This window comes from Symphalangus syndactylus, chromosome 8 (assembly GCF_028878055.3).
Source record: "Symphalangus syndactylus isolate Jambi chromosome 8, NHGRI_mSymSyn1-v2.1_pri, whole genome shotgun sequence".
In the NCBI taxonomy this organism is placed as follows: Eukaryota; Metazoa; Chordata; class Mammalia; order Primates; family Hylobatidae; genus Symphalangus; species Symphalangus syndactylus.
Window position 1 is genome coordinate 149,962,681 of NC_072430.2, and position 27,568 is coordinate 149,990,248.

Genomic DNA, 27,568 nt, shown 5'->3' on the forward strand with positions numbered 1-27,568 from the left:
TCTGTTCTGTGCATTCAACTAACAGAGTTGAACTTACTTTTGATTGAGCCTTTCTGAAACACTCTTTCTGTAGAAACTGCAATTGGACATTCTGAGCGCTAAGAGGCCTCTATTGGGAAAAATAATATCTTCAAATAAAGACTACACAGAAGCATTGTGTGAAACTTGTTTCTGATATGTTCATTAAGCTAACAGAGTTAAACCATACTTTTGATTGCACAGTTCTGAACACTCTTTCTGTAGAAAATACAAGTGGACATTCGGAGCGCTAAGAGGGTAATAGTGGAAAAAGGAATATATTCAAATATAAACTACACAGTAGCATTCTGTGAAAATTCTTTCTGTTCTGTGCATTCAACTAACAGAGTTGAACCTTACTTTTGATTGAGCCGTTCTGAAACACTCTTTCTGTAGAAACTGCAATTGGACATGCTAAGCGCTAAGAGGCCTACATTGGGAAAAAGAATATCTTCAAATAAAAACTACACAGATGCATTCTGTGAAACTTATTTCTGATCTGTAAATTCAGTTAACAGAGATAAAACATATTTTTGATTGAGCAGTTATGAAACCCTCTTTTTGTAGAAAATGCAAGTAGAGATTCCGAGCGCTAAGAGGGTAATAGTGGAAAAAGGAATGTCTGCAAATATAAACTACACAGAATCATTCGGTGAAACTTCTTTCTGATCTGTGCATTCAGCTAACAGAGTTAAACCATAATTTTGATTGAGCAGATCAGAACACTCTTTCTGTAGAAAATGCAACTGGACATTTGGAGCGCTAAGAGCGTAGTAGTGGAAAAAGGAATATATTCAAATATAAACAACACAGTAGTATTCTGTGAAACTTCTTTCTGATCTCAGCATTCAGCTAACAGAGTTAAACCATACTTTTGATTGAGCAGTTTTGAAACACTCTGTCTGTAGAAAATGCAACTGGACATTCGTAGCGCTAAGTGGGTAATAGTGGAAAAAAGAATATGTTCAAATATAAACTACACAGAAGCATTGTATGAAACTTCTTTCTGTTCTGTGCATTCAACTAACAGAGTTGAACCTTACTTTTGATTGAGCCGTTCTGAAACACTCTTTCTGTAGAAACTGCAATTGGACATTCTGAGCGCTAGGAGGCCTATATTGGGAAAAAGAATGTCTACAAATAAAAACTACACAGAAGAATTGTGTGAAACTTCTTTCTGTTCTGTTTGTTCAACTAAAAGAGTTGAACCTTAGTTTTGATTGAGCCGTTCTGAAACACTCTTTCTGTAGAAAATGCAAGTGGAGATTCGGAGCGCTAAGAGGGTAATAGTGGAAAAAGGAATGTCTCCAAATATAAACTACACAGAATCATTCTGTGAAACTTCTTTCTGATCTGTGCATTCAGCTAACAGAGTTAAACCATACTTTTGATTGAGCAGATCTGAACACTCTTTCTGTAGAAAATGCAACTGGACAATTGGAGCGCTTAGAGAGTACTAGTGGAAAAAGGAATATATTCAAATATAAACTACACAGAAGCATTCTGTGAAACTTCTTTCTGATCTGAGCATTCAGCTAACAGAGTTAAAACATACTTTTGATTGAGCAGTTTTGAAACACTCTGTCTGTAGAAAATGCAACTGGACATTCGTAGCGGTAAGTGGGTAATATTGGAAAAAAGAATATGTTCAAATATAAACTACACAGAAGCATTGTATGAAACTTCTTTCTGTTCTGTGCATTCAACTAACAGAGTTGAACCTTACTTTTGATTGAACCTTTCTGAAACACTCTTTCTGTAGAAACTGCAATTGGACATTCTGAGCGCTAAGAGGCCTCTATTGGGAAAAATAATATCTTCAAATAAAAACTACACAGAAGCATTGTGTGAAACTTATTTCTGATATGTTCATTAAGCTAACAGAGTTAAACCATACTTTTGATTGCGCAGTTCTGAACACTCTTTCTGTAGAAAATGCAAGTTAACATTCGGAGCGCTAAGAGGGTAATAGTGGAAAAAGGAATATATTCAAATATAAACTACACAGTAGCATTCTGTGAAAACTCTTTCTGTTCTGTGCATTCAGCTAACAGAGTTGAACCTTACTTTTGATTGAGCCGTTCTGAAACACTCTTTCTGTAGAAACTGCAATTGGACATGCTAAGCGCTAAGAGGCCTACATTGGGAAAAAGAATATCTTCAAATAAAAACTACACAGATGCATTCTGTGAAACTTATTTCTGATCTGTAAATTCAGTTAACAGAGATAAAACATATTTTTGATTGAGCAGTTATGAAACACTCTTTTTGTAGAAAATGCAAGTGGAGATTCGGAGCGCTAAGTGGGTAATAGTGGAAAAAGGAATGTCTTCAAATATAAACTACACAGAATCATTCTGTGAAACTTTTTTCTGATCTGTGCATTCAGCTAACAGAGTTAAACCATACTTTTGATTCAGCAGATGTGAACACTCTTTCTGTAGAAAATGCAACTGGACATTTGGAGCGCTAAGAGAGTAGTAGTGGAAAAAGGAATATATTCAAATATAAACTACACAGAAGCATTCTGTGAAACTTCTTTCGGATCTGAGCATTCAGCTAACAGAGTTAAACCATACTTTTGATTGAGCAGTTTTGAAACACTCTGTCTGTAGAAAATGCAACTGGACATTCGTAGCGCTAAGTGGGTAATGGTGGAGAAAAGAATATGTTCAAATATAAACTACACAGAAGCATTGTATGAAACTTCTTTCGGTTCTGTGCATTCAACTAACAGAGTTGAACCTTACTTTTGATTGAGCCTTTCTGAAACTCTCTTTCTGTAGAAACTGCAATTGGACATTCTGAGCGCTAAGAGGCCTCTATTGGGAAAATAATATCTTCAAAGAAAAACTACACAGAAGCATTGAGTGAAACTTATTTCTGATATGTTCATTAAGCTAACAGAGTTAAACCATACTTTTGATTGCGCAGTTCTGAACACTCTTTCTGTAGAAAATGCAAGTGGACATTCGGAGCGCTAAGAGGGGAATTGTGGAAAAAGGAATATATTCAAATATAAACTACACAGTAGCATTCTGTGAAAACTCTTACTGTTCTGCGCATTCAGCTAACAGAGTTGAACCTTACTTTTGATTGAGCCGTTCTGAAACACTCTTTCTGTAGAAAGTGCAATTGGACATGCTAAGCGCTAAGAGGCCTTCATTGGGAAAAAGAATATCTTCAAATAACAACTACACAGATGCATTCTGTGAAACTTATTTCTGATCTGTAAATTCAGTTAACAGAGATAAAACATATTTTTGATTGAGCAGTTATGAAACACTCTTTTTGTAGAAAATGCAAGTGGAGATTCGGAGCGCTAAGAGGGTAATAGTGGAAAAAGGAATGTCTTCAAATATAAACTACACAGAATCATTCGGTGAAACTTCTTTCTGATCTGTGCATTAAGCTAACAGAGTTAAACCATACTTTTGATTGAGCAGATCTGAACACTCTTTCTGTAGAAAATGCAACTGGACATTTGGAGCGCTAAGAGCGTAGTAGTGGAAAAAGGAATATATTCAAATATAAACTACACAGAATCATTCTGTGAAACTTCTTTCTGATCTGAGCATTCAGCTAACAGAGTTAAACCATACTTTTGATTGAGCAGTTTTGAAACACTCTGTCTGTAGAAAATGCAACTGGACATTCGTAGCGCTAAGTGGGTAATAGTGGAAAAAAGAATATGTTCAAATATAAACTACACAGAAGCATTGTATGAAACTTCTTTCTGTTCTGTGTATTCAACTAACTGAGTTGAACCTTACTTTTGATTGAGCCGTTCTGAAACACTCTTTCTGTAGAAACTGCAATTGGACATTCTGAGCGCTAGGAGGCCTATATTGGGAAAAAGAATGTCTACAAATAAAAACTACAGAGAAGAATTGTGTGAAACTTCTTTCTGTTCTGTTTGTTCAACTAAAAGAGTTGAACCTTAGTTTTGATTGAGCCGTTCTGAAACACTCTTTCTGTAGAAAATGCAAGTGGAGATTCGAAGCGCTAAGAGGGTAATAGTGGAAAAAGGAATGTCTCCAAATATAAACTACACAGAAATATTCTGTGAAACTTCTTTCTGATCTGTGCATTCAGCTAACAGAGTTAAACCATACTTTTGATTGGGCAGTTCTGAACACTCTTTCTGTAGAAAATGCAACTGGACATTTGGAGCGCTAAGAGAGTAGTAGTGGAAAAAGTAATATATTCAAATATAAACTACACAGAAGCATTCTGTGAAACTTCTTTCTGATCTGAGCATTCAGCTAACAGTGTTAAACCATACTTTTGATTGAGCAGTTTTGAAACACTCTGTCTGTAGAAAATGCAACTGGACATTCGTAGCGCTAAGTGGGTAATAGTGGAAAAAAGAATACGTTCAAATATAAACTACACAGAAGCATTGTATGAAACTTCTTTCTGTTCTGTGCATTCAACTAACAGAGTTGAACTTACTTTTGATTGAGCCTTTCTGAAACACTCTTTCTGTAGAAACTGCAATTGGACATTCTGAGCGCTAAGAGGCCTATATTGGGAAAAATAATATCTTCAAATAAAAACTACACAGAAGCAATGTGTGAAACTTGTTTCTGATATGTTCATTAAGCAAACAGAGTTAAACCATACTTTTGATTGCACAGTTCTGAACACTCTTTCTGTAGAAAATGCAAGTGGACATTCGGAGCGCTAAGAGGGTAATAGTGGAAAAAGGAATATATTCAAATATAAACTACACAGTAGCATTCTGTGAAAATTCTTTCTGTTCTGTGCATTCAACTAACAGAGTTGAACCTTACTTTTGATTGAGCCGTTCTGAAACACTCTTTCTGTAGAAACTGCAATTGGACATGCTAAGCGCTAAGAGGCCTACATTGGGAAAAAGAATATCTTCAAATAAAAACTACACAGATGCATTCTGTGAAACTTATTTCTGATCTGTAAATTCAGTTAACAGAGATAAAACATATTTTTGATTGAGCAGTTATGAAACCCTCTTTTGTAGAAAATGCAAGTAGAGATTCGGAGCGCTAAGAGGGTAATAGTGGAAAAAGGAATGTCTTCAAATATAAACTACACAGAATCATTCTGTGAAACTTCTTTCTGATCTGTGCATTCAGCTAACAGAGTTAAACCATACTTTTGATTGAGCAGATCAGAACACTCTTTCTGTAGAAAATGCAACTGGACATTTGGAGCGCTAAGAGCGTAGTAGTGGAAAAAGGAATATGTTCAAATATAAACTACACAGAAGCATTGTATGAAACTTCTTTCTTATCTGAGCATTCAGCTAATAGAGTTAAACCATACTTTTGATTGAGCAGTTTTGAAACAATCTGTCTGTAGAAAATGCAACTGGACATTCGTAGCGCTAAGTGGGTAATAGTGGAGAAAAGAATATGTTCAAATATAAACTACACAGAAGCATTGTATGAAACTTCTTTCTGTTCTGTGCATTCAACTAACAGAGTTGAACCTTACTTTTGATTGAGCCTTTCTGAAACACTCTTTCTGTAGAAATTGCAATTGGACATTCTGAGCGCTAAGAGGCCTCTATTGGGAAAAATAATATCTTCAAATAAAAACTACACAGAAGCATTGTGTGAAACTTATTTCTGATATGTTCATTAAGCTAACAGAGTTAAACCATACTTTTGATTGCGCAGTTCTGAACACTCTTTCTGTAGAAAATGCAAGTGGACATTCGGAGCGCTAAGAGGGTAATAGTGGAAAAAGGAATATATTCAAATATAAACTACACAGTAGCATTCTGTGAAAACTCTTACTGTTCTGTGCATTCAGCTAACAGAGTTGAACCTTACTTTTGATTGAGCCGTTCTGAAACACTCTTTCTGTAGAAACTGCAATTGGACATGCTAAGCGCTAAGAGGCCTACATTGGGAAAAAGAATATCTTCAAATAAAAACTACACAGATGCATTCTGTGAAACTTATTTCTGATCTGTAAATTCAGTTAACAGAGATAAAACATATTTTTGATTGAGCAGTTATGAAACACTCTTTTTGTAGAAAATGCAAGTGGAGATTCGGAGCGCTAAGAGGGTAATAGTGGAAAATGGAATGTCTTCAAATATAAACTACACAGAATCATTCGGTGAAACTTCTTTCTGATCTGTGCATTCAGCTAACAGAGTTAAACCATACTTTTGATTGAGCAGATCTGAACACTCTTTCTGTAGAAAATGCAACTGGACATTTGGAGCGCTAAGAGCGTATTAGTGGAAAAAGGAATATATTCAAATATAAACTACACAGAAGCATTCTGTGAAACTTCTTTCTGATCTGAGCATTCAGCTAACAGAGTTAAACCATACTTTTGATTGAGCAGTTTTGAAACACTCTGTCTGTAGAAAATGCAACTGGACATTCGTAGCGCTAAGTGGGTAATAGTGGAAAAAAGAATATGTTCAAATATAAACTACACAGAAGCATTCTGTGAAACTTCTTGCTGTTCTGTGCATTCAACTAAGAGAGTTGAACCTTACTTTTGATTGAGCCGTTCTGAAACACTCTTTCTGTAGAAACTGCAATTGGACATTCTGAGCGCTAACAGGCCTATATTGGGAAAAAGAATGTCTACAAATAAAAACTACACAGAAGAATTGTGTGAAACTTCTTTCTGTTCTGTTTGTTCAACTAAAAGAGTTGAACCTTAGTTTTGATTGAGCCGTTCTGAAACACTCTTTCTGTAGAAAATGCAAGTGGAGATTCGGAGCGCTAAGAGGGTAATAGTGGAAAAAGGAATGTCTCCAAATATAAACTACACAGAATCATTCTGTGAAACTTCTTTCTGATCTGTGCATTCAGCTAACAGAGTTAAAACATACTTTTGATTCAGCAGATCTGAACACTCTTTCTGTAGAAAATGCAAGTGGACATTTGGAGCGCAAAGAGAGTAGTAGTGGAAAAAGGAATATATTCAAATATAAACTACACAGAAGCATTCTGTGAAACTTCTTTCTGATCTGAGCATTCAGCTAACAGAGTTAAACCATACTTTTGATTGAGCAGTTTTGAAACACTCTGTCTGTAGAAAATGCAACTGGACATTCGTAGCGCTAAGTGGGTAATAGTGGAAAAAAGAATATGTTCAAATATAAACTACACAGAAGCATTGTATGAAACTTCTTTCTGTTCTGTGCATTCAACTAACAGAGTTGAACCTTACTTTTGATTGAGCCTTTCTGAAACACTCTTTCTGTAGAAACTGCAATTGGACATTCTGAGCGCTAAGAGGCCTCTATTTGGAAAAATAATATCTTCAAATGAAAACTACACAGAAGCATTGTGTGAAACTTATTTCTGATATGTTCATTAAGCTAACAGAGTTAAACCATACTTTTGATTGCGCAGTTCTGAACACTCTTTCTGTAGAAAATGCAAGTGGACATTCGGAGCGCTAAGAGGGTAATAGTGGAAAAAGGAATATATTCAAATATAAACTACACAGTAGCATTCTGTGAAAACTCTTACTGTTCTGTGCATTCAGCTAACAGAGTTGAACCTTACTTTTGATTGAGCCGTTCTGAAACACTCTTTCTGTAGAAACTGCAATTGGACATGCTAAGCGCTAAGAGGCCTACATTGGGAAAAAGAATATCTTCAAATAAAAACTACACAGATGCATTCTGTGAAACTTATTTCTGATCTGTAAATTCAGTTAACAGAGATAAAACATATTTTTGATTGAGCAGTTATGAAACACTCTTTTTGTAGAAAATGCAAGTGGAGATTCGGAGCGCTAAGAGGGTAATAGTGGAAAATGGAATGTCTTCAAATATAAACTACACAGAATCATTCGGTGAAACTTCTTTCTGATCTGTGCATTCAGCTAACAGAGTTAAACCATACTTTTGATTGAGCAGATCTGAACACTCTTTCTGTAGAAAATGCAACTGGACATTTGGAGCGCTAAGAGCGTAGTAGTGGAAAAAGGAATATATTCAAATATAAACTACACAGAATCATTCTGTTAAACTTCTTTCTGATCTGAGCATTCAGCTAACAGAGTTAAACCATACTTTTGATTGAGCAGTTTTGAAACACTCTGTCTGTAGAAAATGCAACTGGACATTCGTAGCGCTAAGTGGGTAATAGTGGAAAAAAGAATATGTTCAAATATAAACTACACAGAAGCATTCTGTGAAACTTCTTGCTGTTCTGTGCATTCAACTAAGAGAGTTGAACCTTACTTTTGATTGAGCCGTTCTGAAACACTCTTTCTGTAGAAACTGCAATTGGACATTCTGAGCGCTAAGAGGCCTATATTGGGAAAAAGAATGTCTACAAATAAAAACTACACAGAAGAATTGTGTGAAACTTCTTTCTGTTCTGTTTGTTCAACTAAAAGAGTTGAACCTTTGTTTTGATTGAGCCGTTCTGAAACACTCTTTCTGTAGAAAATGCAAGTGGAGATTCGGAGCGCTAAGAGGGTAATAGTGGAAAAAGGAATGTCTCCAAATATAAACTACACAGAATCATTCTGTGAAACTTCTTTCTGATCTGTGCATTCAGCTAACAGAGTTAAACCATACTTTTGATTGAGCAGATCTGAACACTCTTTCTGTAGAAAATGCAACTGGACATTTGGAGCGCTAAGAGCGTAGTAGTGGAAAAAGGAATATATTCAAATATAAACTACACAGAATCATTCTGTTAAACTTCTTTCTGATCTGAGCATTCAGCTAACAGAGTTAAACCATACTTTTGATTGAGCAGTTTTGAAACACTCTGTCTGTAGAAAATGCAACTGGACATTCGTAGCGCTAAGTGGGTAATAGTGGAAAAAAGAATATGTTCAAATATAAACTACACAGAAGCATTCTGTGAAACTTCTTGCTGTTCTGTGCATTCAACTAAGAGAGTTGAACCTTACTTTTGATTGAGCCGTTCTGAAACACTCTTTCTGTAGAAACTGCAATTGGACATTCCGAGCGCTAACAGGCCTATATTGGGAAAAAGAATGTCTACAAATAAAAACTACACAGAAGAATTGTGTGAAACTTCTTTCTGTTATGTTTGTTCAACTAAAAGAGTTGAACCTTAGTTTTGATTGAGCCGTTCTGAAACACTCTTTCTGTAGAAAATGCAAGTGGAGATTCGGAGCGCTAAGAGGGTAATAGTGGAAAAAGGGATGTCTCCAAATATAAACTACACAGAATCATTCTGTGAAACTTCTTTCTGATCTGTGCATTCAGCTAACAGAGTTAAACCATACTTTTGATTCAGCAGATCTGAACACTCTTTCTGTAGAAAATGCAAGTGGACATTTGGAGCGCAAAGAGAGTAGTAGTGGAAAAAAGAAAATATTCAAATATAAACTACACAGAAGCATTCTGTGAAACTTCTTTCTGATCTGAGCATTCAGCTAACAGAGTTAAACCATACTTTTGATTGAGCAGTTTTGAAACACTCTGTCTGTAGAAAATGCAACTGGACATTCGTAGCGCTAAGTGGGTAATAGTGGAGAAAAGAATATGTTCAAATATAAACTACACAGAAGCATTGTATGAAACTTCTTTCTGTTCTGTGCATTCAACTAACAGAGTTGAACCTTACTTTTGATTGAGCCTTTCTGAAACACTCTTTCTGTAGAAACTGCAATTGGACATTCTGAGCGCTAAGAGGCCTCTATTTGGAAAAATAATATCTTCAAATAAAAACTACACAGAAGCATTGTGTGAAACTTATTTCTGATATGTTCATTAAGCTAACAGAGTTAAACCATACTTTTGATTGCGCAGTTCTGAACACTCTTTCTGTAGAAAATGCAAGTGGACATTCGGAGCGCTAAGAGGGTAATAGTGGAAAAAGGAATATATTCAAATATAAACTACACAGTAGCATTCTGTGAAAACTCTTACTGTTCTGTGCATTCAGCTAACAGAGTTGAACCTTACTTTTGATTGAGCCGTTCTGAAACACTCTTTCTGTAGAAACTGCAATTGGACATGCTAAGCGCTAAGAGGCCTACATTGGGAAAAAGAATATCTTCAAATAAAAACTACACAGATGCATTCTGTGAAACTTATTTCTGATCTGTAAATTCAGTTAACAGAGATAAAACATATTTTTGATTGAGCAGTTATGAAACACTCTTTTTGTAGAAAATGCAAGTGGAGATTCGGAGCGCTAAGAGGGTAATAGTGGAAAAAGGAATGTCTTCAAATATAAACTACACAGAATCATTCGGTGAAACTTCTTTCTGATCTGTGCATTCAGCTAACAGATTTAAACCATACTTTTGATTGAGCAGATCTGAACACTCTTTCTGTAGAAAATGCAACTGGACATTTGGAGCGCTAAGAGCGTAGTAGTGGAAAAAGGAATATATTCAAATATAAACTACACAGAAGCATTCTGTGAAACTTCTTTCTGATCTGAGCATTCAGCTAAGAGAGTTAAACCATAGTTTTGATTGAGCAGTTTTGAAACACTCTGTCTGTAGAAAATGCAACTGGACATTCTTAGCGCTAAGTTGGTAATAGTGGAAAAAAGAATATGTTAAATATAAACTACACCGAAGCATTCTGTGAAACTTCTTTCTGTTCTCTGCATTCAACTAACAGAGTTGAACCTTACTTTTGATTGAGCCGTTCTGAAACACTCTTTCTGTAGAAACTGCAATTGGACATTCTGAGCGCTAAGAGGCCTATATTGGGAAAAAGAATGTCTACAAATAAAAACTACACAGAAGAATTGTGTGAAACTTCTTTCTGTTCTGTTTGTTCAACTAAAAGAGTTGAACCTTTGTTTTGATTGAGCCGTTCTGAAACACTCTTTCTGTAGAAAATGCAAGTGGAGATTCGGAGCGCTAAGAGGGTAATAGTGGAAAAAGGAATGTCTCCAAATATAAACTACACAGAATCATTCTGTGAAACTTCTTTCTGATCTGTGCATTCAGCTAACAGAGTTAAACCATACTTTTGATTGAGCAGATCTGAACACTCTTTCTGTAGAAAATGCAACTGGACATTTGGAGCGCTAAGAAAGTAGTAGTGGAAAAAGGAATATATTCAAATATAAACTACACAGAAGCATTCTGTGAAACTTCTTTCTGATCTGAGCATTCAGCTAACAGAGTTAAACCATACTTTTGATTGAGCAGTTTTGACACACTCTGTCTGTAGAAAATGCAACTGGACATTCGTAGCGCTAAGTGGGTAATAGTGGAAAAAAGAATATGTTCAAATATAAACTACACAGAAGCATTCTGTGAAACTTCTTGCTGTTCTGTGCATTCAACTAAGAGAGTTGAACCTTACTTTTGATTGAGCCGTTCTGAAACACTCTTTCTGTAGAAACTGCAATTGGACATTCCGAGCGCTAACAGGCCTATATTGGGAAAAAGAATGTCTACAAATAAAAACTACACAGAAGAATTGTGTGAAACTTCTTTCTGTTATGTTTGTTCAACTAAAAGAGTTGAACCTTAGTTTTGATTGAGCCGTTCTGAAACACTCTTTCTGTAGAAAATGCAAGTGGAGATTCGGAGCGCTAAGAGGGTAATAGTGGAAAAAGGGATGTCTCCAAATATAAACTACACAGAATCATTCTGTGAAACTTCTTTCTGATCTGTGCATTCAGCTAACAGAGTTAAACCATACTTTTGATTCAGCAGATCTGAACACTCTTTCTGTAGAAAATGCAAGTGGACATTTGGAGCGCAAAGAGAGTAGTAGTGGAAAAAAGAAAATATTCAAATATAAACTACACAGAAGCATTCTGTGAAACTTCTTTCTGATCTGAGCATTCAGCTAACAGAGTTAAACCATACTTTTGATTGAGCAGTTTTGAAACACTCTGTCTGTAGAAAATGCAACTGGACATTCGTAGCGCTAAGTGGGTAATAGTGGAGAAAAGAATATGTTCAAATATAAACTACACAGAAGCATTGTATGAAACTTCTTTCTGTTCTGTGCATTCAACTAACAGAGTTGAACCTTACTTTTGATTGAGCCTTTCTGAAACACTCTTTCTGTAGAAACTGCAATTGGACATTCTGAGCGCTAAGAGGCCTCTATTTGGAAAAATAATATCTTCAAATAAAAACTACACAGAAGCATTGTGTGAAACTTATTTCTGATATGTTCATTAAGCTAACAGAGTTAAACCATACTTTTGATTGCGCAGTTCTGAACACTCTTTCTGTAGAAAATGCAAGTGGACATTCGGAGCGCTAAGAGGGTAATAGTGGAAAAAGGAGTATATTCAAATATAAACTACACAGTAGCATTCTGTGAAAACTCTTACTGTTCTGTGCATTCAGCTAACAGAGTTGAACCTTACTTTTGATTGAGCCGTTCTGAAACACTCTTTCTGTAGAAACTGCAATTGGACATGCTAAGCGCTAAGAGGCCTACATTGGGAAAAAGAATATCTTCAAATAAAAACTACACAGATGCATTCTGTGAAACTTATTTCTGATCTGTAAATTCAGTTAACAGAGATAAAACATATTTTTGATTGAGCAGTTATGAAACACTCTTTTTGTAGAAAATGCAAGTGGAGATTCGGAGCGCTAAGAGGGTAATAGTGGAAAAAGGAATGTCTTCAAATATAAACTACACAGAATCATTCGGTGAAACTTCTTTCTGATCTGTGCATTCAGCTAACAGATTTAAACCATACTTTTGATTGAGCAGATCTGAACACTCTTTCTGTAGAAAATGCAACTGGACATTTGGAGCGCTAAGAGCGTAGTAGTGGAAAAAGGAATATATTCAAATATAAACTACACAGAAGCATTCTGTGAAACTTCTTTCTGATCTGAGCATTCAGCTAAGAGAGTTAAACCATAGTTTTGATTGAGCAGTTTTGAAACACTCTGTCTGTAGAAAATGCAACTGGACATTCTTAGCGCTAAGTTGGTAATAGTGGAAAAAAGAATATGTTAAATATAAACTACACCGAAGCATTCTGTGAAACTTCTTTCTGTTCTCTGCATTCAACTAACAGAGTTGAACCTTACTTTTGATTGAGCCGTTCTGAAACACTCTTTCTGTAGAAACTGCAATTGGACATTCTGAGCGCTAAGAGGCCTATATTGGGAAAAAGAATGTCTACAAATAAAAACTACACAGAAGAATTGTGTGAAACTTCTTTCTGTTCTGTTTGTTCAACTAAAAGAGTTGAACCTTTGTTTTGATTGAGCCGTTCTGAAACACTCTTTCTGTAGAAAATGCAAGTGGAGATTCGGAGCGCTAAGAGGGTAATAGTGGAAAAAGGAATGTCTCCAAATATAAACTACACAGAATCATTCTGTGAAACTTCTTTCTGATCTGTGCATTCAGCTAACAGAGTTAAACCATACTTTTGATTGAGCAGATCTGAACACTCTTTCTGTAGAAAATGCAACTGGACATTTGGAGCGCTAAGAAAGTAGTAGTGGAAAAAGGAATATATTCAAATATAAACTACACAGAAGCATTCTGTGAAACTTCTTTCTGATCTGAGCATTCAGCTAACAGAGTTAAACCATACTTTTGATTGAGCAGTTTTGACACACTCTGTCTGTAGAAAATGCAACTGGACATTCGTAGCGCTAAGTGGGTAATAGTGGAAAAAAGAGTATGTTCAAATATAAACTACACAGAAGCATTGTATGAAACTTCTTTCTGTTCTGTGCATTCAACTAACAGAGTTGAACCTTAGTTTTGATTGAGCCTTTCTGAAACACTCTTTCTGTAGAAACTGCAATTGGACATTCTGAGCGCTAAGAGGCCTCTATTGGGAAAAATAATATCTTCAAATAAAAACTACACAGAAGCATTGTGTGAAACTTATTTCTGATATGTTCATTAAGCTAACAGAGTTAAACCATACTTTTGATTGCGCAGTTCTGAACACTCTTTCTGTAGAAAATGCAAGTGGACATTCGGAGCGCTAAGAGGGTAATAGTGGAAAAAGGAATATATTCAAATATAAACTACACAGTAGCATTCTGTGAAAATACTTTCTGTTCTGTGCATTCAACTAACAGAGTTGAACCTTACTTTTGATTGAGCCGTTCTGAAACACTCTTTCTGTAGAAACTGCAACTGGACATGCTAAGCGCTAAGAGGCCTACATTGGGAAAAAGAATATCTTCAAATAAAAACTACACAGATGCATTCTGTGAAACTTATTTCTGATCTGTAAATTCAGTTAACAGAGATAAAACATATTTTTGATTGAGCAGTTATGAAACACTCTTTTTGTAGAAAATGCAAGTGGAGATTCGGAGCGCTAAGAGGGTAATAGTGGAAAAAGGAATGTCTTCAAATATAAACTACACAGAATCATTCGGTGAAACTTCTTTCTGATCTGTGCATTCAGCTAACAGAGTTAAACCATACTTTTGATTGAGCAGATCTGAACACTCTTTCTGTAGAAAATGCAACTGGACATTTGGAGCGCTAAGAGCGTAGTAGTGGAAAAAGGAATATATTCAAATATAAACTACACAGAAGCATTCTGTGAAACTTCTTTCTGATCTGAGCATTCAGCTAACAGAGTTAAACCATACTTTTGATTGAGCAGTTTTGAAACACTCTGTCTGTAGAAAATGCAACTGGACATTCGTAGCGCTAAGTGGGTAATAGTGGAAAAAAGAATATGTTCATATATAAACTACACAGAAGCATTCTGTGAAACTTCTTTCTGTTCTGTGCATTCAACTAACAGAGTTGAACCTTACTTTTGATTGACCCGTTCTGAAACACTCTTTCTGTAGAAACTGCAATTGGACATTCTGAGCGCTAAGAGGCCTATATTGGGAAAAAGAATGTCTACAAATAAAACTACACAGAAGAATTGTGTGAAACTTCTTTCTGTTTTGTTTGTTCAACTAAAAGAGTTGAACTTTAGTTTTGATTGAACCGTTCTGAAACACTCTTTCTGTAGAAAATGCAAGTGGAGATTCGGAGCACTAGGAGGGTAATAGTGGAAAAAGGAATGTCTCCAAATATAAACTACACAGAATCATTCTGTGAAACTTCTTTCTGATCTGTGCATTCAGCTAACAGAGTTAAACCATACTTTTGATTGAGCAGATCTGAACACTCTTTCTGTAGAAAATGCAACTGGACATTTGGAGCGCTAAGAGAGTAGTAGTGGAAAAAGGAATATATTCAAATATAAACTACACAGAAGCATTCTGTGAAACTTCTTTCTGATTTGAGCATTCAGCTAACAGAGTTAAACCATACATTTGATTGAGCAGTTTTGAAACACTCTGTCTGTAGAAAATGCAACTGGACATTCGTAGCGCTAAGTGGGTAATAGTGGAAAAAAGAGTATGTTCAAATATAAACTACACAGAAGCATTGTATGAAACATCTTTCTGTTCTGTGCATTCAACTAACAGAGTTGAACCTTAGTTTTGATTGAGCCTTTCTGAAACACTCTTTCTGTAGAAACTGCAATTGGACCTTCTGAGCGCTAAGAGGACTCTATTGGGAAAAATAATATCTTCAAATAAATACTACACAGAAGCATTGTGTGAAACTTATTTCTGATATGTTCATTAAGCTAACAGAGTTAAACCATACTTTTGATTGCGCAGTTCTGAACACTCTTTCTGTAGAAAATGCAAGTGGACATTCGGAGCGCTAAGAGGGTAATAGTGGAAAAAGAATATATTCAAATATAAACTACACAGTAGCATTCGGTGAAAATTCTTTCTGTTCTGTGCATTCAACTAACAGAGTTGAACCTTACTTTTGATTGAGCCGTTCTGAAACACTCTTTCTGTAGAAACTGCAATTGGACATGCTAAGCGCTAAGAGGCCTACATTGGGAAAAAGAATATCTTCAAATAAAAATTACACAGATGCATTCTGTGAGACTTATTTCTGATCTGTAAATTCAGTTAACAGAGATAAAACATATTTTTGATTGAGCAGTTATGAAACACTCTTTTTGTAGAAAATGCAAGAGGAGATACGGAGCGCTAAGAGGGTAATAGTGGAAAAAGGAATGTCTTCAAATATAAACTACACAGAATCATTCGGTGAAACTTCTTTCTGATCTGTGCATTCAGCTAACAGTGTTAAATCATACTTTTGATTGAGCAGATCTGAACACTCTTTCTGTAGAAAATGCAACTGGACATTTGGAGCGCTAAGAGCGTAGTAGTGGAAAAAGAAATATATTCAAATATAAACTACACAGAAGCATTCTGTGAAACTTCTTTCTGATCTGAGCATTCAGCTAACAGAGTTAAACCATACTTTTCACTGAGCAGATTTGAAACCCTCTGTCTGTAGAAAATGCAACTGGACATTCGTAGCGCTAAGTGGGTAATAGTGGAGAAAAGAATATGTTCAAATATAAACTACACAGAAGCATTGTATGAAACTTCTTTCTGTTCTGTGCATTCAACTAACAGAGTTGAACCTTACTTTTGATTGAGCCGTTCTGAAACACTCTTTCTGTAGAAAGTGCAATTGGACATTCTGAGCGCTAAGAGGCCTCTATTGGGAAAAATAATATCTTCAAATAAAAACTACACAGAAGCATTGTGTGAAACTTATTTCTGATATGTTCATTAAGCTAACAGAGTTAAACCATACTTTTGATTGCGCAGTTCTGAACACTCTTTCTGTAGAAAATGCAAGTGGACATTCGGAGCGCTAAGAGGGTAATAGTGGAAAAAGGAATATATTCAAATATAAACTACACAGTAGCATTCTGTGAAAACTCTTACTGTTCTGTGCATTCAGATAACGGAGTTGAACCTTACTTTTGATTGAGCCGTTCTGAAACACTCTTTCTGTAGAAACTGCAATTGGACATGCTAAGCGCTAAGAGGCCTACATTGGGAAAAAGAATATCTTCAAATAAAAACTACACAGATGCATACTGTGAAACTTATTTCTGATCTGTAAATTCAGTTAACAGAGATAAAACATATTTTTGATTGAGCAGTTATGAAACACTCTTTTTGTAGAAAATGCAAGTGGAGATTCGGAGCGCTAAGAGGGTAATAGTGGAAAAAGGAATGTCTTCAAATATAAACTACACAGAATCATTCGGTGAAACTTCTTTCTGATCTGTGCATTCAGCTAACAGAGTTAAACCATACTTTTGATTGAGCAGATCTGAACACTCTTTCTGTAGAAAATGCAACTGGACATTTTGAGCGCTAAGAGCGTAGTAGTGGAAAAAGGAATATATTCAAATATAAACTACACAGAAGCATTCTGTGAAACTTCTTTCTGATCTGAGCATTCAGCTAACAGAGTTAAACCATACTTTTCACTGAGCAGTTTTGAAACACTCTGTCTGTAGAAAATGCAACTGGACATTCGTAGCGCTAAGTGGGTAATAGTGGAAAAAGAATATGTTCAAATATAAACTACACAGAAGCATTGTATGAAACTTCTTTCTGTTCTGTGCATTCAACTAACAGAGTTGAACCTTACTTTTGATTGAGCCGTTCTGAAACACTCTTTCTGTAGAAACTGCAATTGGACATTCTGAGCGCTAAGAGGACTATATTGGGAAAAAGAATGTCTACAAATAAAAACTACACAGAAGAATTGTGTGAAACTTCTTTCTGTTTTGTTTGTTCAACTAAAAGAGTTGAACCTTAGTTTTGATTGAACCGTTCTGAAACACTCTTTCTGTAGAAAATGCAAGTGGAGATTCGGAGCACTAGGAGGGTATTAGTGGAAAAAGGAATGTCTCCAAATATAAACTACACAGAATCATTCTGTGAAACTTCTTTCTGATCTGTGCATTCAGCTAACAGAGTTAAACCATACTTTTGATTGAGCAGATCTGAACACTCTTTCTGTAGAAAATGCAACTGGATATTTGGAGCGCTAAGAGAGTAGTAGTGGAAAAAGGAATATATTCAAATATAAACTACACAGAAGCATTCTGTGAAACTTCTTTCTGATCTGAGCATTCAGCTAACAGAGTTGAACCTTACTTTTGATTGAGCCGTTCTGAAACACTCTTTCTGTAGAAACTGCAATTGGACATTCTGAGCGCTAAGAGGCCTATATTGGGAAAAAGAATGTCTACAAATAAAAACTACACAGAAGAATTGTGTGAAACTTCTTTCTGTTCTGTTTGTTCAACTAAAAGAGTTGAACCTTTGTTTTGATTGAGCCGTTCTGAAACACTCTTTCTGTAGAAAATGCAAGTGGAGATTCGGAGCGCTAAGAGGGTAATAGTGGAAAAAGGAATGTCTCCAAATATAAACTACACAGAATCATTCTGTGAAACTTCTTTCTGATCTGTGCATTCAGCTAACAGAGTTAAACCATACTTTTGATTGAGCAGATCTGAACACTCTTTCTGTAGAAAATGCAACTGGACATTTGGAGCGCTAAGAAAGTAGTAGTGGAAAAAGGAATATATTCAAATATAAACTACACAGAAGCATTCTGTGAAACTTCTTTCTGATCTGAGCATTCAGCTAACAGAGTTAAACCATACTTTTGATTGAGCAGTTTTGACACACTCTGTCTGTAGAAAATGCAACTGGACATTCGTAGCGCTAAGTGGGTAATAGTGGAAAAAAGAGTATGTTCAAATATAAACTACACAGAAGCATTGTATGAAACTTCTTTCTGTTCTGTGCATTCAACTAACAGAGTTGAACCTTAGTTTTGATTGAGCCTTTCTGAAACACTCTTTCTGTAGAAACTGCAATTGGACATTCTGAGCGCTAAGAGGCCTCTATTGGGAAAAATAATATCTTCAAATAAAAACTACACAGAAGCATTGTGTGAAACTTATTTCTGATATGTTCATTAAGCTAACAGAGTTAAACCATACTTTTGATTGCGCAGTTCTGAACACTCTTTCTGTAGAAAATGCAAGTGGACATTCGGAGCGCTAAGAGGGTAATAGTGGAAAAAGGAATATATTCAAATATAAACTACACAGTAGCATTCTGTGAAAATACTTTCTGTTCTGTGCATTCAACTAACAGAGTTGAACCTTACTTTTGATTGAGCCGTTCTGAAACACTCTTTCTGTAGAAACTGCAACTGGACATGCTAAGCGCTAAGAGGCCTACATTGGGAAAAAGAATATCTTCAAATAAAAACTACACAGATGCATTCTGTGAAACTTATTTCTGATCTGTAAATTCAGTTAACAGAGATAAAACATATTTTTGATTGAGCAGTTATGAAACACTCTTTTTGTAGAAAATGCAAGTGGAGATTCGGAGCGCTAAGAGGGTAATAGTGGAAAAAGGAATGTCTTCAAATATAAACTACACAGAATCATTCGGTGAAACTTCTTTCTGATCTGTGCATTCAGCTAACAGAGTTAAACCATACTTTTGATTGAGCAGATCTGAACACTCTTTCTGTAGAAAATGCAACTGGACATTTGGAGCGCTAAGAGCGTAGTAGTGGAAAAAGGAATATATTCAAATATAAACTACACAGAAGCATTCTGTGAAACTTCTTTCTGATCTGAGCATTCAGCTAACAGAGTTAAACCATACTTTTGATTGAGCAGTTTTGAAACACTCTGTCTGTAGAAAATGCAACTGGACATTCGTAGCGCTAAGTGGGTAATAGTGGAAAAAAGAATATGTTCATATATAAACTACACAGAAGCATTCTGTGAAACTTCTTTCTGTTCTGTGCATTCAACTAACAGAGTTGAACCTTACTTTTGATTGACCCGTTCTGAAACACTCTTTCTGTAGAAACTGCAATTGGACATTCTGAGCGCTAAGAGGCCTATATTGGGAAAAAGAATGTCTACAAATAAAACTACACAGAAGAATTGTGTGAAACTTCTTTCTGTTTTGTTTGTTCAACTAAAAGAGTTGAACTTTAGTTTTGATTGAACCGTTCTGAAACACTCTTTCTGTAGAAAATGCAAGTGGAGATTCGGAGCACTAGGAGGGTAATAGTGGAAAAAGGAATGTCTCCAAATATAAACTACACAGAATCATTCTGTGAAACTTCTTTCTGATCTGTGCATTCAGCTAACAGAGTTAAACCATACTTTTGATTGAGCAGATCTGAACACTCTTTCTGTAGAAAATGCAACTGGACATTTGGAGCGCTAAGAGAGTAGTAGTGGAAAAAGGAATATATTCAAATATAAACTACACAGAAGCATTCTGTGAAACTTCTTTCTGATTTGAGCATTCAGCTAACAGAGTTAAACCATACATTTGATTGAGCAGTTTTGAAACACTCTGTCTGTAGAAAATGCAACTGGACATTCGTAGCGCTAAGTGGGTAATAGTGGAAAAAAGAGTATGTTCAAATATAAACTACACAGAAGCATTGTATGAAACATCTTTCTGTTCTGTGCATTCAACTAACAGAGTTGAACCTTAGTTTTGATTGAGCCTTTCTGAAACACTCTTTCTGTAGAAACTGCAATTGGACATTCTGAGCGCTAAGAGGACTCTATTGGGAAAAATAATATCTTCAAATAAATACTACACAGAAGCATTGTGTGAAACTTATTTCTGATATGTTCATTAAGCTAACAGAGTTAAACCATACTTTTGATTGCGCAGTTCTGAACACTCTTTCTGTAGAAAATGCAAGTGGACATTCGGAGCGCTAAGAGGGTAATAGTGGAAAAAGAATATATTCAAATATAAACTACACAGTAGCATTCGGTGAAAATTCTTTCTGTTCTGTGCATTCAACTAACAGAGTTGAACCTTACTTTTGATTGAGCCGTTCTGAAACACTCTTTCTGTAGAAACTGCAATTGGACATGCTAAGCGCTAAGAGGCCTACATTGGGAAAAAGAATATCTTCAAATAAAAATTACACAGATGCATTCTGTGAGACTTATTTCTGATCTGTAAATTCAGTTAACAGAGATAAAACATATTTTTGATTGAGCAGTTATGAAACACTCTTTTTGTAGAAAATGCAAGAGGAGATACGGAGCGCTAAGAGGGTAATAGTGGAAAAAGGAATGTCTTCAAATATAAACTACACAGAATCATTCGGTGAAACTTCTTTCTGATCTGTGCATTCAGCTAACAGTGTTAAATCATACTTTTGATTGAGCAGATCTGAACACTCTTTCTGTAGAAAATGCAACTGGACATTTGGAGCGCTAAGAGCGTAGTAGTGGAAAAAGAAATATATTCAAATATAAACTACACAGAAGCATTCTGTGAAACTTCTTTCTGATCTGAGCATTCAGCTAACAGAGTTAAACCATACTTTTCACTGAGCAGATTTGAAACCCTCTGTCTGTAGAAAATGCAACTGGACATTCGTAGCGCTAAGTGGGTAATAGTGGAGAAAAGAATATGTTCAAATATAAACTACACAGAAGCATTGTATGAAACTTCTTTCTGTTCTGTGCATTCAACTAACAGAGTTGAACCTTACTTTTGATTGAGCCGTTCTGAAACACTCTTTCTGTAGAAAGTGCAATTGGACATTCTGAGCGCTAAGAGGCCTCTATTGGGAAAAATAATATCTTCAAATAAAAACTACACAGAAGCATTGTGTGAAACTTATTTCTGATATGTTCATTAAGCTAACAGAGTTAAACCATACTTTTGATTGCGCAGTTCTGAACACTCTTTCTGTAGAAAATGCAAGTGGACATTCGGAGCGCTAAGAGGGTAATAGTGGAAAAAGGAATATATTCAAATATAAACTACACAGTAGCATTCTGTGAAAACTCTTACTGTTCTGTGCATTCAGATAACGGAGTTGAACCTTACTTTTGATTGAGCCGTTCTGAAACACTCTTTCTGTAGAAACTGCAATTGGACATGCTAAGCGCTAAGAGGCCTACATTGGGAAAAAGAATATCTTCAAATAAAAACTACACAGATGCATACTGTGAAACTTATTTCTGATCTGTAAATTCAGTTAACAGAGATAAAACATATTTTTGATTGAGCAGTTATGAAACACTCTTTTTGTAGAAAATGCAAGTGGAGATTCGGAGCGCTAAGAGGGTAATAGTGGAAAAAGGAATGTCTTCAAATATAAACTACACAGAATCATTCGGTGAAACTTCTTTCTGATCTGTGCATTCAGCTAACAGAGTTAAACCATACTTTTGATTGAGCAGATCTGAACACTCTTTCTGTAGAAAATGCAACTGGACATTTTGAGCGCTAAGAGCGTAGTAGTGGAAAAAGGAATATATTCAAATATAAACTACACAGAAGCATTCTGTGAAACTTCTTTCTGATCTGAGCATTCAGCTAACAGAGTTAAACCATACTTTTCACTGAGCAGTTTTGAAACACTCTGTCTGTAGAAAATGCAACTGGACATTCGTAGCGCTAAGTGGGTAATAGTGGAAAAAGAATATGTTCAAATATAAACTACACAGAAGCATTGTATGAAACTTCTTTCTGTTCTGTGCATTCAACTAACAGAGTTGAACCTTACTTTTGATTGAGCCGTTCTGAAACACTCTTTCTGTAGAAACTGCAATTGGACATTCTGAGCGCTAAGAGGACTATATTGGGAAAAAGAATGTCTACAAATAAAAACTACACAGAAGAATTGTGTGAAACTTCTTTCTGTTTTGTTTGTTCAACTAAAAGAGTTGAACCTTAGTTTTGATTGAACCGTTCTGAAACACTCTTTCTGTAGAAAATGCAAGTGGAGATTCGGAGCACTAGGAGGGTATTAGTGGAAAAAGGAATGTCTCCAAATATAAACTACACAGAATCATTCTGTGAAACTTCTTTCTGATCTGTGCATTCAGCTAACAGAGTTAAACCATACTTTTGATTGAGCAGATCTGAACACTCTTTCTGTAGAAAATGCAACTGGATATTTGGAGCGCTAAGAGAGTAGTAGTGGAAAAAGGAATATATTCAAATATAAACTACACAGAAGCATTCTGTGAAACTTCTTTCTGATCTGAGCATTCAGCTAACAGAGTTAAACCATACTTTTGATTGAGCAGTTTTGAAACACTCTGTCTGTAGAAAATGCAACTGGACATTCGTAGCGCTAAGTGGGTAATAGTGGAGAAAAGAGTATGTTCAAATATAAACTACACAGAAGCATTGTATGAAACTTCTTTCTGTTCTGTGCATTCAACTAACAGAGTTGAACCTTACTTTTGATTGAGCCTTTCTGAAACACTCTTTCTGTAGAAACTGCAATTGGACATTCTGAGCGCTAAGAGGCCTCTATTGGGAAAAATAATATCTTCAAATAAAAACTACACAGAAGCATTGTGTGAAACTTATTTCTGATATGTTCATTAAGCTAACAGAGTTAAACCATACTTTTGATTGCGCAGTTCTGAACACTCTTTCTGTAGAAAATGCAAGTGGACATTCGGAGCACTAAGAGGGTAATAGTGGAAAAAGAATATATTCAAATATAAACTACACAGTAGCATTCTGTGAAAATTCTTTCTGTTCTGTGCATTCAACTAACAGAGTTGAACCTTACTTTTGATTGAGCCGTTCTGAAACACTCTTTCTGTAGAAACTGCAATTGGACATGCTAAGCGCTAAGAGGCCTACATTGGGAAAAAGAATATCTTCAAATAAAAACTACACAGATGCATTCTGTGAAACTTACTTCTGATCTGTAAATTCAGTTAACAGAGATAAAACATATTTTTGATTGAGCAGTTATGAAACACTCTTTTTGTAGAAAATGCAAGAAGAGATACGGAGCGCTAAGAGGGTAATAGTGGAAAAAGGAATGTCTTCAAATATAAACTACACAGAATCATTCGGTGAAACTTCTTTCTGATCTGTGCATTCAGCTAACAGTGTTAAAACATACTTTTGATTGAGCAGATCTGAACACTCTTTCTGTAGAAAATGCAACTGGACGTTTGGAGCGCTAAGAGCGTAGTAGTGGAAAAAGAAATATATTCAAATATAAACTACACAGAAGCATTCTGTGAAACTTCTTTCTGATCTGAGCATTCAGATAACAGAGTTAAACCATACTTTTCACTGAGCAGTTTTGAAACACTCTGTCTGTAGAAAATGCAACTGGACATTCGTAGCGCTAAGTGGGTAATAGTGGAAAAAAGAATATGTTCAAATATAAACTACACAGAAGCATTGTATGAAACTTCTTTCTGTTCTGTGCATTCAAGTAACAGAGTTGAACCTTAGTTTTGATTGAGCCGTTCTGAAACACTCTTTCTGTAGAAACTGCAATTGGACATTCTGAGCGCTAAGAGGCCTATATTGGGAAAAAGAATGTCTACAAATAAAAACTACACAGAAGAATTGTGTGAAACTTCTTTCTGTTCTGTTTGTTCAACTAAAAGAGTTGAACCTTTGTTTTGATTGAGCCGTTCTGAAACACTCTTTCTGTAGAAAATGCAAGTGGAGATTCGGAGCGCTAAGAGGGTAATAGTGGAAAAAGTAATGTCTCCAAATATAAACTACACAGAATCATTCTGTGAAACTTCTTTCTGATCTGTGCATTCAGCTAACAGAGTTAAACCATACTTTTGATTGAGCAGATCTGAACACTCTTTCTGTAGAAAATGCAACTGGACATTTGGAGCGCTAAGAAAGTAGTAGTGGAAAAAGGAATATATTCAAATATAAACTACACAGAAGCATTCTGTGAAACTTCTTTCTGATCTGAGCATTCAGCTAACAGAGTTAAACCATACTTTTGATTGAGCAGTTTTGACACACTCTGTCTGTAGAAAATGCAACTGGACATTCGTAGCGCTAAGTGGGTAATAGTGGAAAAAAGAGTATGTTCAAATATAAACTACACAGAAGCATTGTATGAAACTTCTTTCTGTTCTGTGCATTCAACTAACAGAGTTGAACCTTAGATTTGATTGAGCCTTTCTGAAACACTCTTTCTGTAGAAACTGCAATTGGACATTCTGAGCGCTAAGAGGCCTCTATTGGGAAAAATAATATCTTCAAATAAAAACTACACAGAAGCATTGTGTGAAACTTATTTCTGATATGTTCATTAAGCTAACAGAGTTAAACCATACTTTTGATTGCGCAGTTCTGAACACTCTTTCTGTAGAAAATGCAAGTGGACATTCGGAGCGCTAAGAGGGTAATAGTGGAAAAAGGAATATATTCAAATATAAACTACACAGTAGCATTCTGTGAAAATACTTTCTGTTCTGTGCATTCAACTAACAGAGTTGAACCTTACTTTTGATTGAGCCGTTCTGAAACACTCTTTCTGTAGAAACTGCAACTGGACATGCTAAGCGCTAAGAGGCCTACATTGGGAAAAAGAATATCTTCAAATAAAAACTACACAGATGCATTCTGTGAAACTTATTTCTGATCTGTAAATTCAGTTAACAGAGATAAAACATATTTTTGATTGAGCAGTTATGAAACACTCTTTTTGTAGAAAATGCAAGTGGAGATTCGGAGCGCTAAGAGGGTAATAGTGGAAAAAGGAATGTCTTCAAATATAAACTACACAGAATCATTCGGTGAAACTTCTTTCTGATCTGTGCATTCAGCTAACAGAGTTAAACCATACTTTTGATTGAGCAGATCTGAACACTCTTTCTGTAGAAAATGCAACTGGACATTTGGAGCGCTAAGAGCGTAGTAGTGGAAAAAGGAATATATTCAAATATAAACTACACAGAAGCATTCTGTGAAACTTCTTTCTGATCTGAGCATTCAGCTAACAGAGTTAAACCATACTTTTGATTGAGCAGTTTTGAAACACTCTGTCTGTAGAAAATGCAACTGGACATTCGTAGCGCTAAGTGGGTAATAGTGGAAAAAAGAATATGTTCATATATAAACTACACAGAAGCATTCTGTGAAACTTCTTTCTGTTCTGTGCATTCAACTAACAGAGTTGAACCTTACTTTTGATTGACCCGTTCTGAAACACTCTTTCTGTAGAAACTGCAATTGGACATTCTGAGCGCTAAGAGGCCTATATTGGGAAAAAGAATGTCTACAAATAAAACTACACAGAAGAATTGTGTGAAACTTCTTTCTGTTTTGTTTGTTCAACTAAAAGAGTTGAACTTTAGTTTTGATTGAACCGTTCTGAAACACTCTTTCTGTAGAAAATGCAAGTGGAGATTCGGAGCACTAGGAGGGTAATAGTGGAAAAAGGAATGTCTCCAAATATAAACTACACAGAATCATTCTGTGAAACTTCTTTCTGATCTGTGCATTCAGCTAACAGAGTTAAACCATACTTTTGATTGAGCAGATCTGAACACTCTTTCTGTAGAAAATGCAACTGGACATTTGGAGCGCTAAGAGAGTAGTAGTGGAAAAAGGAATATATTCAAATATAAACTACACAGAAGCATTCTGTGAAACTTCTTTCTGATTTGAGCATTCAGCTAACAGAGTTAAACCATACATTTGATTGAGCAGTTTTGAAACACTCTGTCTGTAGAAAATGCAACTGGACATTCGTAGCGCTAAGTGGGTAATAGTGGAAAAAAGAGTATGTTCAAATATAAACTACACAGAAGCATTGTATGAAACATCTTTCTGTTCTGTGCATTCAACTAACAGAGTTGAACCTTAGTTTTGATTGAGCCTTTCTGAAACACTCTTTCTGTAGAAACTGCAATTGGACATTCTGAGCGCTAAGAGGACTCTATTGGGAAAAATAATATCTTCAAATAAATACTACACAGAAGCATTGTGTGAAACTTATTTCTGATATGTTCATTAAGCTAACAGAGTTAAACCATACTTTTGTTTGCGCAGTTCTGAACACTCTTTCTGTAGAAAATGCAAGTGGACATTCGGAGCGCTAAGAGGGTAATAGTGGAAAAAGAATATATTCAAATATAAACTACACAGTAGCATTCGGTGAAAATTTTTTCTGTTCTGTGCATTCAACTAACAGAGTTGAACCTTACTTTTGATTGAGCCGTTCTGAAACACTCTTTCTGTAGAAACTGCAATTGGACATGCTAAGCGCTAAGAGGCCTACATTGGGAAAAAGAATATCTTCAAATAAAAATTACACAGATGCATTCTGTGAGACTTATTTCTGATCTGTAAATTCAGTTAACAGAGATAAAACATATTTTTGATTGAGCAGTTATGAAACACTCTTTTTGTAGAAAATGCAAGAGGAGATACGGAGCGCTAAGAGGGTAATAGTGGAAAAAGGAATGTCTTCAAATATAAACTACACAGAATCATTCGGTGAAACTTCTTTCTGATCTGTGCATTCAGCTAACAGTGTTAAATCATACTTTTGATTGAGCAGATCTGAACACTCTTTCTGTAGAAAATGCAACTGGACATTTGGAGCGCTAAGAGCGTAGTAGTGGAAAAAGAAATATATTCAAATATAAACTACACAGAAGCATTCTGTGAAACTTCTTTCTGATCTGAGCATTCAGCTAACAGAGTTAAACCATACTTTTCACTGAGCAGATTTGAAACCCTCTGTCTGTAGAAAATGCAACTGGACATTCGTAGCGCTAAGTGGGTAATAGTGGAGAAAAGAATATGTTCAAATATAAACTACACAGAAGCATTGTATGAAACTTCTTTCTGTTCTGTGCATTCAACTAACAGAGTTGAACCTTACTTTTGATTGAGCCGTTCTGAAACACTCTTTCTGTAGAAAGTGCAATTGGACATTCTGAGCGCT